The 16,062-nt window shown below is 42.2% G+C and overlaps 1 protein-coding gene across 1 annotated transcript in view; it reads left to right on the forward strand.

Annotated features, from left to right (window-relative positions):
* Positions 1-16,062, forward strand: part of LOC117512783 (E3 ubiquitin-protein ligase HECW1) — a 521,859-nt gene that overhangs the window by 290,329 nt on the left and 215,468 nt on the right. The window lies entirely within an intron of this gene.

Raw genomic sequence — 16,062 nt, forward strand, 5'->3', positions numbered from 1 at the left:
ATAAGTGCACTGTAAACCACAACATGCCACCACATAACCATTGTGTGACTGCAAGCATGTTATCAAAAAGCCATCTCACCATCATGGCATCATCCTCCCCCCTATAATCACCTTACTGCTCCCCTTCTCTGCTGTTATCTGTGTCTTAGACAGACACCTTTTTTACATGGATCAACACTCAATAGCACAGGTGGCAGAATGTGATGTGCTTATTACCATGACAAACTCTCAAAACTAACCACCCATCATGTGTCCATGGATTTGATCATTCAAGCACCCATCCATCATGGCTATCCATGGGTTGCCTGTGTTGACCTTGTTTTGAAAAGGACATCAATTACTGAGCGATGGCCAATACCCCACTTTTGATCTTGGATTCTAACATAAAAAGTAAAAATACTAATTAAAAAAAGGCAAAATCAGTTTTCTGGTTAGTAGGATGGAATTATGATATTCACAAGTGTTACCAGAAATTAACATGTATCGCATATGAACCCCACACTTGACACCAAAGACCCCTCCACTCTTCCCTGTAGTGGTAACAACAAAGGAAAGAAGAAAAAATAATTTAAAAAAGTAACAGGGTAGGACTTGGGCAGCAAAAATGTACAACCTTAAATCAGAAAATGTTGTGTAATTATGGAAAATGAAAAAAAAAAAAACAGGTGAAAACTTTGAGCTTTATTTCATTGCAGACAGCATGAACCCAAGATGTTTAATTTTGTTCTCCCTTTAACTTTATTTCATATATTAATATACAGTGTTCGCAAGAGGATTTTTTAGCAGAGTAATGGGATGGAAAAATCAACTCAGCCACATGGGGTGTGCAGCCAGTACATTCTGAGTGCTGGTCCCAAGCCTGGATAAATGAGGAGGGTTGCGTCAGGAAGGGCATCTGGCGTAAAACAAGCCAACCCAACTATGCAGACTAAGAATCAAATTTCCATACCGGATCGGTCACGGCCCGGGTTAACAACGTCCGCCACCGGTGCTGTTGCCCAACAGGGTGCCGGTGGAAATTTGGGCTACTGCTGGGTGAAGACGAGGAGGAGAATGTTTCCACAAACAGGGGGAGAAGAAGAAAACTAGAAGGGTGGAAATGAGAGTGGGGACTTTGAATGTTGGTAGTATGACTGGTAAAGGGAGAGAGCTGACTGATATGATGGAGAGGAGAAAGGTAGACATATTGTGTGTGCAAGAGACCAAGTGGAAGGAAAGTAAGAGCAGGAGCATCGGCGGTGGGTACAAGTTGTACCATGGTGAGGACAGGGAGAGAAATGGTGTTGGGGTCATTTTAAAGGAAGAGTATGTTAAAAGTGTGTTGGAGGTTAAACAAGTGTCTGACAGGGTGATGAGTGTGAAGTTGGAAATTGAAGGGGTGATGATGAATATCATCAGTGCATATGCCCCACAGGTAGGTTGTGAGATGAAGGAGAAAGAAGATTTCTGGAGTGTGTTAGATGAGGTGGTGGAGAGTGTGCCCAAGCATGAAAGAGTGGTGATAGGAGCAATCAATGGGCATGTTGGTGAAGGGAACAGAGGTGATGAGGAAGTAATGGGTAGATATGGTATCAAGGATAGGAATGGGGAAGGACAGATGGTAGTTGATTTTGCAAAAAGGATGGAAATGGCTGTGGTGAATACCTACTTTAAGAAAAGGGAGGAGCACAGGGTAACATATAAGAGTGGAGGAAGGTGCACACAGGTGGACTACATTCTTTATAGGAGATGCAAGCTAAAAGAAATCAGAGACTGTAAGGTGGTGGCAGGAAAGAGTGTCGTTTGACAGCATAGGATGATTGTTTGTAGGATGACTTTAGAGGTAAAGAAGAAGAAGAAGAGAGTGAGAGCTCAAGAAAGGATCAGATGGTGGAAGCTGAAGGAGGAAGACTGTTGTGTGAAATTTAGCAAGCAGGTGAGAGAAGCACTGGTTGAAGGGGAAGCAATTTTGGACAACTGGAAAAGTACTGCAGATGTGGTGAGGGAGACAGCTAGGACAGTACTGGATATGACATCTGGACAGTGGAAGGAAGACAAGGAGACTTGGTGGTGGACTGAAGAGGTCCAGGAAAGCATAAGGAGAAAGAGGTTGGGATAGTCGGAGAGATGAAGAAAGTAGTCAAGAGTACAAGGAGATGCGGCGTAAGGCGAAAAGAGAAGTGGCAAAAGCGAAGGAAAAGGCATATTGCGAGCTGTACAAGAAGTTGAATAGTAAGGAAAGAGAAAAGGACTTGTACTGATTGGCCAGACAAAGGGACAGAGCTGGAAAGGATGTGCAGCAGGTTAGAGTGGTAAAAGATGCACATGGTAATGTGCTGACAAGTGAGGAGTGTGTGCTGAGAAGGTGGAGGGAATATTCTGAAGAGCTGATGAATAAAGAAAATGAGCGAGAGAAAAGGCTGGATGATGTGGTGAGAGTAAATCAGGAAGTACAAGAGATTAGTAAGGAAGAAGTGAGGGCTGCTATGAAGAGGATGAAGAGTGGAAAGGCAGTTGGTCCAGATGACATTCCAGTGGAGGCATGGAAATGTCTTTGAGAGATGGCAGTAGAGTTTCTAACCAGATTGTTTAATAAAATCTTGGAAAGTGAGAGGATGCCTGAGGAGTGGAGACAAAGTGTACTGGTTCCTATTTTCAAGAACAAGGGTGATGTGCAGAGCTGAATGAACTACAGAGGCATAAAGTTGATCAGCCACACCATGAAGTTATCGGAAAGAGTAGTAGAAGCTAGGCTTAGAAAACAGGTGAAGATCTGTGAGCAGCAATATGGTTTCATGCTGAGAAAGAGCACTACAGATGCAATGTTTGCTCTGAGAATACTGTTGGAGAAGTACAGAGAAGGCCAGAAAGAGTTACATTGTGTGTTTGTGGACTTAGAAAAAGCTTATGATAGCTTATGATGCCAAGAGAAGAGCTATTGTATCTATTGAGGTATTGTATGAGGAAGTCTGGAGTGGCAGAGAAGTTAGGGTAGTCAATCAATCAATCAATCAATTTTTTTATATAGCGCCAAATCACAACAAACAGTTGCCCCAAGGCGCTTTATATTGTAAGGCAAGGCCATACAATAATTATGTAAAACCCCAACGGTCAAAACGACCCCCTGTGAGCAAGCACTTGGCTACAGTGGGAAGGAAAAACTCCCTTTTAACAGGAAGAAACCTCCAGCAGAACCAGGCTCAGGGAGGGGCAGTCTTCTGCTGGGACTGGTTGGGGCTGAGGGAGAGAACCAGGAAAAAGACATGCTGTGGAGGGGAGCAGAGATCGATCACTAATGATTAAATGCAGAGTGGTGCATACAGAGCAAAAAGAGAAAGAAACAGTGCATCATGGGAACCCCCCAGCAGTCTACATCTATAGCAGCATAACTAAGGGATGGTTCAGGGTCACCTGATCCAGCCCTAACTATAAGCTTTAGCAAAAAGGAAAGTTTTAAGCCTAATCTTAAAAGTAGAGAGGGTGTCTGTCTCCCTGATCTGAATTGGGAGCTGGTTCCACAGGAGAGGAGCCTGAAAGCTGAAGGCTCTGCCTCCCATTCTACTCTTACAAACCCTAGGAACTACAAGTAAGCCTGCAGTCTGAGCGCGAAGCGCTCTATTGGGGTGATATGGTACTACGAGGTCCCTAAGATAAGATGGGACCTGATTATTCAAAACCTTATAAGTAAGAAGAAGAATTTTAAATTCTATTCTAGAATTAACAGGAAGCCAATGAAGAGAGGCCAATATGGGTGAGATATGCTCTCTCCTTCTAGTCCCCGTCAGTACTCTAGCTGCAGCATTTTGAATTAACTGAAGGCTTTTTAGGGAACTTTTAGGACAACCTGATAATAATGAATTACAATAGTCCAGCCTAGAGGAAATAAATGCATGAATTAGTTTTTCAGCATTACTCTGAGACAAGACCTTTCTGATTTTAGAGATATTGCGTAAATGCAAAAAAGCAGTCCTACATATTTGTTTAATATGCGCTTTGAATGACATATCCTGATCAAAAATGACTCCAAGATTTCTCACAGTATTATTAGAGCTCAGGGTAATGCCATCCAGAGTAAGGATCTGGTTAGACACCATGTTTCTAAGATTTGTTGGGCCAAGTACAATAACTTCAGTTTTATCTGAGTTTAAAAGCAGGAAATTAGAGGTCATCCATGTCTTTATGTCTGTAAGACAATCCTGCAGTTTAGCTAATTGGTGTGTGTCCTCTGGCTTCATGGATAGATAAAGCTGGGTATCATCTGCGTAACAATGAAAATTTAAGCAATACCTTCTAATAATACTGCCTAAGGGAAGCATGTATAAAGTGCATAAAATTGGTCCTAGCACAGAACCTTGTGGAACTCCATAATTAACTTTAGTCTGTGAAGTAGTGCAGGACATGTACAAGAATAGTGTGACAGTGGTGAGATGCGCAGTCGGAATGGCAGACTCATTCAAGGTGGAGGTGGGATTACACCAAGGATCAGCTCTGAGCCCTTTCTTGTTTGCAGTGGTGATGGACAGGATGACGAATAAGATCAGACAGGAGTCCCCATGGACTATGATGTTTGCAGGTGACATTGTGATCTGTAGTGAGAGTAGACAGCAAGTTGAGTCGAGGCTGGAGAGGTGGAGATATGCTTTGGAGAGAAGGGGGATGAAAGTCAGTAGAAGCAAGACTGAGTACATGTGTGTGAATGAGAGGGAGGGTGGAGAAAAGTGGCAGGAGTGATTTGTGACCAAAGAATATCAGCAAGAGTGAAGGGGAAGTTTACAAGACAGTCGTGAGACCAGCTATGTTGTACGGCTTAGAGACGGTGGCACTAACAGAAAGACAGGAGGCAGAGCTGGAGGTGGCAGAGCTGAAGATGTTGAGATTCTCTTTGGGAGTGACAAAAATGGACAAGATTAGGAATGAACATATCAGAGGGACAGCTCAGGTGGGACGGTTTGGAGACAAAGTCAGAGAGGCGAGATTGAGATGGTTTGGACATGTGCAGAGGATGGACCCAGGGTATATAGGGAGAAGGATGCTGAGGATGGAGCCACCAGGCAGGAGGAGAAGAGGGAGGCCAAAGAGGAGGTTTATGGATGTGCTGAGGGAGGACATGCAGGTGGTTGGTGTGACAAAGGAAGATACAGAGGACAGGGTGAGATGGAAACGATCTGCTGTGGCGACCCCTAATGGGAACAGCTGAAAGACAAAGAAGAATATAATAATAATAAACAGCGCAATTACAATAGTGTCCTCATAGGACTTTTTCCTACTCTGGTGCTAATAATAATAATAAACAGTGCAATTACAATAGGGTCCTCATAGGACTTTTTCCTACTCGGGCCCTAATAATAATAATAATAATAATAATAATAATAAACAGCGCAATTACAATAGGGTCCTCGTAGGACTTTTTCCTACTCGGGCCCTAATAATAAATAAATAATAATAATAAATAGCGCTATTACAATAGGGTCCTTGTAGGACTTTTTCCTACTCAGGCCCTAATAATAATAAACAGCGCAATTACAATAGGGTCCTCGTAGGACTTTTTCCTACTCGGGCCCTAATAATAATAATCAGCCCAATTACAATAGGGTCCTCATAGCACTTTTTCCTATTCAGGCCCTAATAATAATAAACAGCGCAATTACAATAGGGTCCTCATAGGACTTTTTCCTGCTCGGGCCCTAATAATAGTAAACAGTGTAATTACAATAGGGTTCTCATAGGACTTTTTCCTACTCGGGTCCTAATAATAAATAAATAATAATAATAAATAGTGCAATTACAATAGGGTCCTTGTAGGACTTTTTCCTACTCGGGACCAAATAATAAATAAATAATAATAATAAATAGTGCAATTACAATAGGGTCCTTGTAGGACTTTTTCCTACACTGGCCCTAATTAAGCCAATTCAAGACAATTACCTCTCCTGGAAAACGAGTCTTCCAAAGACTCTACCACATTTTTCAAAGTTTCATGGGTTGACGAGGGTTGATTCTCTAGAGACTGACATTGGCGAGACTCTAAAAACAAATTTGAAGCAAATATCTATGATTGGTGCCGATATGAAATGGTGTAAACAAACTTATCAATTAAAAAGCAACAGCATGTGTATTGTAAGCTGGTGAATCAAACATTCTAATGCGTAAACCCTATTCAAAAGTGTATTTGTATGAATATTTATTACACCAGTTTTATATAGCGCCAATTTGCATATATACAAATGTAACAGAAAAACTCACTCTGTGGAACCTGTGAGATGCTTGCTGAGGTGGACAACTCTTCATGCTTGAACCTGTGATGCCAAAACAAATATTCAGATTAAATTCTTTTCAAACAAAAACTACAGATTTTACATATTGCCCAGAATGATCACTTCGAAAAAAAAAAAAGAAAAAAGAAAAGGAAAAATTTCTTGCCTTTGTCCTTTTTCACTGATTGGTCCATTTTCTTTGGAACCATTGGTAGGGCTGCCGTACCTGCAATTAAACACATGCATATTAAAATTGGTATTTAAATGTCTATTAGGAACATTCCTCAACTTCATAATTGTTTTTCTTTTTTGACTAAACACAGATTCAGACAGCAGTGAAAACACATACACCTTACAAGTCAATGTGAAAATGAGTGGAATTAGGTCAAATAAGTGTTGCATACAACAAAGAATACGCACTCTGCTTGAATCGGGAGTGGCCCATTTTCCTTTTTGAAGGGGGAGATTGGTCCTCTGCCTCAGGTTGTTCCAACTTGGAATCTACATAAAAAATATTTTACTCATATGAAAATGCATTCAGGAATTTGTGCTGTTCTTTTACTCTAATAATTTCAGTGTACTCCATAGTGTAAACTAGCATAGAACTGTGTCATTTCTTTTCATTTTGGTGAGCAACTATTTCATACAAATAACATTTGAATTTTGACCTTTTGTTTGAATCAGATAGATTGCACATGTATGATCAAATAAATATAGCGATCTCTGAAATATATTTACCATATTGTGACTTTTATCAGATCTCTGCTTTTATTTTTTCATGCATTTTGCTCTCTGTTAACCTTAGAACATAAACACACATAGTACTTGTTTTTATGTCAAACCTGTCACATCTTCACTGAAGGTCTTTTTCTTCCCCTTTCTCTTCCCCCAACCTTCCTCCTCCTCATGCCGTGTTCACACCGGGCGCAACGCGAGTGACAACAGCGACAGGTTGCCATGTAATCCCTATGGAACGATGCGTTTTGGCGCCAAGTCACGCAGCGCGACGCGATGGACACGAATGAAGCGATGCGAGTGAAGTGATTTTGAGCGATTGGCGCATTTGTGGCACGATATTGCGTCGTGTCACGTCGCATTGCCCTCCTCCCCAAGTTGAAAAATCTGAACTTTTTCGTCTTGTCGTGCCGCGATGACCAATCAGGGACTGAATATGTAGTGACGTGGAGATGTCTGGAGTTTGACTGAAGATGTGAACATGTCCTGTCTCTGGTAGCAGCCTGTGAACAGGACTTGTGTCTCTTTTGTCCTTTATTTCACAATTATAACAGCGTTTTTGGAGCGAGCAGCAGCCCCGCAGCCGGGGGAGCGGAGGTTTTTTCTTTTTTTAACGTGCGCGTGAGCGAATTGTCCATGGAGATTATTTTACTTATTAACTACACAGATGTATAATAAAACAAATGGTAACTTGTTTCTAAACACAATTATGACAGAGCTTTTTGAGGAAGAGTGAGCAGCAGCCCCACAGGAGGGGGAGCGGAGGTTCTTTCTCTTTTTTCTTTACGTGCGCGCGCAAGTGAATCGTCCGTGGAGATTATTTTACTTATTAACTACACAGATGTATAATAAAACAAATGGTAACTTGTTTCTAAACACAGTTATGACAGAGGTTTTTGAGGAAGAGCGAGCAGCAGCCCCACAGCAGGGGAGCGGAGTTTCTTTCTCTCTTTTTTTTTTACGTGCACGCGCTAGCAAATCGTCTGTGGAGATTATTTTATTAATTAACTACACAGATGTATAATAAAGCAAATGGTGACTGGTTTCTAAACACAGTTATGGCAGAGTTTTTTGTGGAAGAGCGAGGAGCAGCCCCGCAGCAAGCAGCAGTTTTTTTTTTAATTGTTTACATGTGCGCGCGTGAACGGGACAGGAGGTCCTCAAACTGGGTCCCGCAGAGGCGGAAGGACTGCTGAAAGCGGCCGTCATCCAGACGCAGCTCCTGCAGCAAATGATGATACTCCCCGAATTGGGAGCCTTCCACAACAACTCGCTCTGTGTGATCAAGATACGTCATGTTAACTTGACTGACAACCAGAGCCGGCGAGCTGAATGGAAGCTCCTCCTATTTGATGATGCACTGGGGCGAATTTTTGCAGCAAAAGCACACCAGGTGATGGTGGCGCGTCCGTCGCCACGCGACCAAAGCGAATTTGTGGCGTCTGGTCGCGCCCGGTGTGAACGCAGCATCAGACTCCTCTTGTTCATTACTGGTTGTGAAGTTGTAAGCTTCACAATCCCTTCTTCTTTTTACAGGAAAAGATTTCATGAAAATCATTACAATAGGTAATGATTTCCCTCTTCCCTCTTGTACTACAACCTCTCAAATTCACATATTTTCATTGAGAGTTCAGCAACTGTCTTATGGATTTCACACAACAAGAACAAGAACGACACAGGAATTTCTGCGTCAGGTGCACGCAGCAGGGGGCAGAGCGGAGGTGAGGACGCAGCCTGCAGGTTCTCTGCACAGAGAAATCAGAGTGCACAGTTTGGCTGCAGCCAGACTGTGCACTGTGATTTCTTTTCTAGTTTATATTTGTTCTTGTGCTGAGCTGCAGGTCTGCGCTCTGAGTTCTGTTATAGTTTATCTTTCCTCCTGTGACCGCAAGATGCGCGCACGCGTGAACGAACCGTCCGTGAGTAAATGTGGAGATGTCTGGAGTTATACTTCATGTGAGCAGGACTTTTGTCCTTTTTTTAACACAGTGATGAAAGAGTTTGAGCGGACAGCCTGCAGCCAGTTTTTTTTTATTTTCACGTGCGCACGCGAACGAATCGTCACAGCAACTCGCTCCATGTGTGAGTGTCAAAACACAGGGAAGACGAAGACAACACACTGGAAATTGTTTTTGCCTTATTTATTCCTTTATTGGTTCATTCTACTGGTGCTTATAGTTGATAAAACTTGGATAAAGTTACTTACACCAGTGCAAATGCAGTATAAAATTACATGCACCGCTCGAATAATACGTGCACAAACTAGCACATGAACGTACTATTTTGAGCCCTGTTTAGGCCACTTTGTTTTTGTTTTTTTTCTCTGTTTTAGATCTTTTTTTTTTTTTTCTCAAAATCTAATGAGGGAGGATGGGAAAAAAAAAACATTTGAAATAAAAAAATCTTTTTACCTTTCCCAAGAAAATCTAATGTGAGAGAAAAAACAGACAGAAAAAAAACATACACTGGTGCAATAAATAGACCATTTTCTCAGTTATTCTTAGAAGGGCAAATAATACAAAACTGTTAAAATTGTGATCAAGGAGAAATTTAATTGTAATCAAATAATAATTGGCATATTGTTTGACCTGATATTTAATCCTGTTCAATTGCAATTGCCACTTAATTGGGTGTTCTTGGCCTGTTTTCTCACACCTTTGTTGTAGTTTTGATGCTGAGGCTTTTAAATTACATGCACAACAACAAATGGCAAGCATGATGATGGATGTAGCAGGGAGTAATATGTATCAAATAATACAGGTAGTTTAAGAACACACTCACATGCACTCTTTTACCGACATTCTATAGCATGAAGTGGGAATAGTACAAGTCCATCTCTGTATGGGATGCACACCACTTTGCGGTTGATGTCAGCTTTTGTCAGTAGTTTCCGTCGCCTGTGGTTCACAAGGACTTGCTCCGTTTTCATGTACAGTACATTTATGAGGTTTGACTCACAAGGCTTGTCAAAGAATGACACCAGGCGGCATTTGCTTATGGTATCACATAAAATAATACCATCCGGTCGCTGCTCTTGCATAAATGCGAAATCACCATTCAGCAAAAGAAACATCGGTCCTTCTCCAGATTGGTGATACAACATGACGTCATCTTTTGTAATACTGCTGTGTTGGATCCATCAATCTCAGCAAGTCGTTTTGAGACCTGGCTGATCGGATTCCAATGATTCTTCACTAGCTTTTTAGAGTTTTTGTAGGTAATTTTCAAATGGGAATGAAGAAATCTCATTTAGTGATGACTGGAATGATTGTACATCTTCACCTAAGTGCACCAAACTGTGAACATTGTACACAGTGAATGTTGGCCCATAAAACTGCTTGGATTTCTTCACAAAGCACTCCAGAAGTTCCTTGGCATACTGGAAGTACGAGTTGCTCTCGTCTGTACTATCCTGCAGCATGATCGAGAGACCAACAGTTAGGGTAAGGAAATATTGATACATTTCATTTGGAAGTACATTTTGTAACACTACAGGACCAGTGTATAACACAAACTGACGGAACTCTGTTGCTTTCCATCAAGTTCAGTTAATGATCAGGGCTGGCGAGCAAATTCGCTGGGCATTAAACCTGCAATGGTTTCAAGATTTCTTGATATCTGTTGCTTTTGCTGGGCGGAGAGTCTGCATTGACGTGGACCATTTGTTAAAAAGCAAAGCAAGGGCTTCACAATACCAAGGCAGACAAGGTGCATGTAGTCTAACGGAAACTGCGAAAGACAGTCTATACCCAACTCAGTTAACAGGGATTTTCCAGTCTGATGATCTGGGTACTGGACATCCTTAAATCATTGTTCTGTTCTCAGCTCTTGTGGATCCTCAGAATTATACACAACTCACCCATCCCCTGACCCATGAACAGTGCACCGCTCACATGCAGAGTATGCATTATGACTCCTAATGCAGTTGATGAATGCCCTGGCTGGAGCATCACAAATGAAAGCTTGGACAGTCACGTTGTACATTTTTCCTTCAGGAGTTAGTCCATCTTGTTTAAGGGCATTTAGTTCTTGCAGAAGGTCATCGAGATATTCATTGACAGAAGAAGATTTACTGTTCCCACAAAATAAAGCTACAATGAACGGGTCAAAATTTCTAGAACCGCACAAGATTGGCCAAAATTGGATATTTCTGGATTTGAAGAGCGGAACACCATCTATGTTAATTTGCAACTTGATTGTGTCATCTCCCAGATCGTTCCCATATTGAGTCAAGTTCCTAAGAATGCCACATTCCAATCCAAAATACTTGAATTTTCCACCACATTTCTCTAGGGACACAACTTTCCTGGGAGTCTGTAGCAGAGTATGAGCATCTTTTGGTAGGTGGTGTCCATGTTGACGTAGAATGTCAAGCAAGTCATTTAAGGCAGCACGTGTGCACCCATGCTTTGTTGCCCACGCCTGAAGTTTGGTTGTCATATCTTCAAGGTTTTCTTCCACTTCTTCTTGTTCTTCTTCAGCACCAACTTCAGAATCGGTAGAAGACACAAATTCATTGCATCCATAGTCTGACAATTCTCCATCATCAGATGCTGGAGATGTATCAGAGTTGTTTTCAGCGTTTGCAACCTCTGACTCACAACCCGGAGAATCTGGTTCTGCTCGATGGCCCTCATCAATGCTACTGTCTTCTTGAAGCGTTCCATCGACAGCACTACTGCTACACTCATTGATCAAAGCTCATACAGCTGCATCGCACTTTCTCCATTTTCGATGACAGAAGCTCATCTTCAGTTCTCTGTTTATCCGAGAGCCTGTGTTGGTAAATATAAATATATAGATGATATTTAAATTTAATGAAATAATCTGATATTTCTGTAAATGTTAATTTGCACCAATTACGTTTTCTAACTAAATGTGCAAATACAAAATAAAAACCAAATACATTTTTTTTGTATATTAGTATTTTAACTAATGTTTAAGTACTAACATTAACATTAACGTTAACATTCCATTGTTAACGGACATTTTGTAATGAAAGGACGTGCGGGCAGAGTCGCATGTCGGGCCGGACCTGACCGCGGGGGGTCGCGACAGGAAAAACACCTCCGTTGGAAACCTTAACGGGCAAGTTGGAACATGCCCAAGCTGTTAAACAATTTCTCAGTTACTCACTTGTTGAAAGCCATCAAAAGCCGCCTGAATTTTACAAATGGTTTTCAACACGGAGGTGTTTTTCCTGTCGCGGCGCACACAGATTTTGCGCGCACGTCTTTCATTAAAAAATGTCCTTAAACAGAATGTCCGCATAAAGTCCTCATGCCGGCCTCTTCTGAATCTTCTCTGTTCTCTCACGATGTCCTGGGTGAATTAAGCCTTAAATTAGGATGTTTTCAGGTCGAAACAGGCCAACAACGGCGCCTGGAAGCGCTGCGCGACGTCCCGCTCTGTGGGAAGTCCTTACAGTGACAGAAACACCCCATAATCTCTCATCAGCCATTAAACTTTTCACAGAAAACCAGCTAAATTTCTCGCATAGCGTCCACTCGGATATTCTTCACAGGTCCAGAAAAAATTTTGATAAAGCAAAGCGCGCCGTCTCGAGCAGCGTGTGAAACAAAGGAATTCAGCCGAGAGGGCTGGACCACATCTCACTCAAGGCCTGCCCACAGGGAAATGACGTCACCGACACGCGTGAAAAGTCACGCATGCGCACGAGGGTTCAAGCATGATTGGTGTAATTGCACGTCATTCAAATCCATATAGTTAAAAAAATAAATAAAAGTGTCGGTTTCTTATCTAATAGACCTCGTATTTACACCAGTAAATTGATTGATTGATATCATTTAGTGTTCCTTTCAGAGGGAGATTTGGGGAATTTTTCTCACTTTTCTATCATCTATGATGAAATCTTTGTGAACACAGGGATGAGTTGCGTTTTCTTTTTCTTTTATTTATTTATTTATTTATTTAATTATTGATCCCCATAATCTATTGGGCAAAATTATCGCCCATTTTCATTCATGGGTAAATAAAACAGTGCATGAATGAATCAGATTTTCACTTCACCCTGTCCATGCTGTCAGTCCCTGCTGACCCTGGTCTGGGCCCGCTGTGAAATCTAAGCTATTACAAGTTCGCCTCTGCAGTCTACGGCTGTACAGCCCCGGTGCCATTTTGATTGGACTGATCCGATTTGGATAGGCTCAGGGTTTATACTAAAGCACGCCACTAAATATACTCAACAAAAATATAAACGCAACACTTTTGGTTTTGCTCCCATTTTGTATGAGATGAACTCAAAGATCTAAAACTTTTTCCACATACACAATGTCACCATTTCCCTCAAATATTGTTCACAAACCAGTCTAAATCTGTGATGGTGAGCACTTCTCCTTTGCTGAGATAATCCATCCCACCTCACAGGTGTGCCATATCAAGATGCTGATTAGACACCATGATTAGTGCACAGGTGTGCCTTAGACTGTCCACAATAAAAGGCCACTCTGAAAGGTGCAGTTTTGTTTTATTGGGGGGGGATACCAGTCAGTATCTGGTGTGACCACCATTTGCCTCATGCAGTGCAACACATCTCCTTCGCATAGAGTTGATCAGGTTGTCAATTGTGGCCTGTGGAATGTTGTCCACTCCTCTTCAATGGCTGTGCGAAGTTGCTGGATATTGGCAGGAACTGGTACACGTTGTCATATACGCCGGTCCAGAGCATCCCAAAACAACAGACATTTTCAGCTTCCAAGAATTGTGTACAGATCCTTGCAACATGGGGCCGTGCATTATCCTGCTGCAACATGAGGTGATGTTCTTGGATGTATGGCACAACAATGGGCCTCAGGATCTCGTCACGGTATCTCTGTGCATTCAAAATGCCATCAATAAAATGCACCTGTGTTCTTCGTCCATAACAGACGCCTGCCCATACCATAACCCCACCGCCACTATGGGCCACTCGATCCACAACATTGACATCAGAAAACCGCTCACCCACACGACACCACACACGCTGTCTGCCATCTGCCCTGAGCAGTGTGAACCGGGATTCATCCGTGAAGAGAACACCTCTCCAACGTGCCAAACACAAGCGAATGTGAGCATTTGCCCACTCAAGTCTGTTATGACGACGAACTGGAGTCAGGTCGAGACCCCGATGAGGACGACGAGCATGCAGATGAGCTTCCCTGAGACGGTTTCTGACAGTTTGTGCAGAAATTCTTTGGTTATGCAAACCGATTGTTTCAACAGCTGTCTGAGTGGCTGGTCTCAGACGATCTTGGAGGTGAACATGCTGGATGTGGAGGTCCTGGGCTGGTGTGGTTACAGGTGGTCTGTGGTTGTGAGGCTGGTTGGATGTACTGCCAAATTCTCTGAAACGCCTTTGGAGATGGCTTATGGTAGAGAAATGAACATTCAATACACGAGCAACAGCTCTGGTTGACATTCCTGCTGTCAGCATGCCAATTGCACGCTCCCTCAAATCTTGCGACATCTGTGGCATTGTGCTGTGTGATAAAACTGCACCTTTCAGAGTGGCCTTTTATTGTGGACAGTCTAAGGCACACCTGTGCACTAATCATGGTGTCTAATCAGCATCTTGATATGGCACACCTGTGAGGTGGGATGGATTATCTCAGCAAAGGAGAAGTGCTCACTATCACAGATTTAGACTGGTTTGTGAATGATATTTGAGGGAAATGGTGATATTGTGTATGTGGAAAAAAGTTTTAGATCTTTGAGTTCATCTCATACAAAATGGGAGCAAACCCAAAAGTGTTGCGTTTATATTTTTGTTGAGTGTAGATCTATACACAGTAGGGATGGGTATTGATAACATTTTATCGATATCGATGCCATTATCGATTCTGCTTATCGATCCGATTCCTTATCGATTCCCTATCGATACCTCTTGTGAATTTTGTACAGGTTTTCTATGTATTTCATTGAGTCTTAAAGTATATAAATATGAAATTGGTCAATGTATCCTTGATCTCTGGACATAAATAAAAATAAACAAAACGGTGTTTCACTTTGAAGTTATTAATTCCGACTGGATTCTATTGTTCTAACTTGACTCGGCAGAGAGCCGCGCAGCGTTTGGAGCTGTGTGAACAGAATGCAGGACGATTCTCGTATCTTTCTCGCAGCAAGATAGGAGTCCCAGTTAGTAACTTTAATCCGCACAAAAGTGATTCACAATTGACATATTCAGGGGTGAAAGTGGTGAAAAACAAAAAAAAAGCTGAAACCTAAAATTACCCCCCAACACCACCTGCACGAAAAAGTTTGAATTCTAGAAGCTCTGAAATGCAATTTGGGACTATTCCAGACAATAAACTGTAGTGAGTGCAGCATCCATATAGGTGAGAAAAAAACCAACTTTCCTTATTCAAATTCATTCCAGTAGTATTCTGCTTTTACAAGGATGCAGCAGTTTTCTTTTTCCAATGTGCCGATAAACTGCTGATGCGGGACGTCGTGTGTCTAGCAGAGAAATTTCAGATGAGGTCGGGATCAGCACTTCCACTGTTAAAGGAGATTTTGTAATGAAAGACGCGCGGAGGGATTCACGCATCGGGACGGAGCTGCAATGGCGCTAGACAAAAAACACCTCCATGTTGGAAACCATTCGTAAGATTCAGGCGGCTTTCAGTGGCTTTTCAGTCGAGTGAGTATCCGAGAAATTGTGTAACAGCTGGGCATGTTCCAACTTGTCCTGTGAGACTTCTTCTGAAACTTCTCTGCTAGTCACACGACGTCCTGGACCAACAGAACCTTCACTTTGGAAATGATCTGGTCGTTCAAGCCTGTCAATGGCCGCTTGGAGCACGGTGCGCCATTGTGCACCGTCATTAAACCGACTGAACCACTCCTTAATCTGTGTTATGTCCATAGAATCTTCACCAAAAGCCATCTGAATTTTTCGAATGGTGTCCACCTGGATGTCTCTCACAGTTTCTGGCGAGGGGGGTGGACCAGTGCTCACTCAAAGCCTGCCCACAGGCGAATGACGCAACCGACAGGCATGAAAAAACTCACGCATGCGCACGAAGGTTCAAGCTTGTCTGATGCAAGTGCACATGATTCAAATCCATCTAGTTTTTGAAAAAAATAAAAAGGT

Source organism: Thalassophryne amazonica, chromosome 1, assembly GCF_902500255.1.
Source record: "Thalassophryne amazonica chromosome 1, fThaAma1.1, whole genome shotgun sequence".
Lineage (NCBI taxonomy): Eukaryota > Metazoa > Chordata > Actinopteri > Batrachoidiformes > Batrachoididae > Thalassophryne > Thalassophryne amazonica.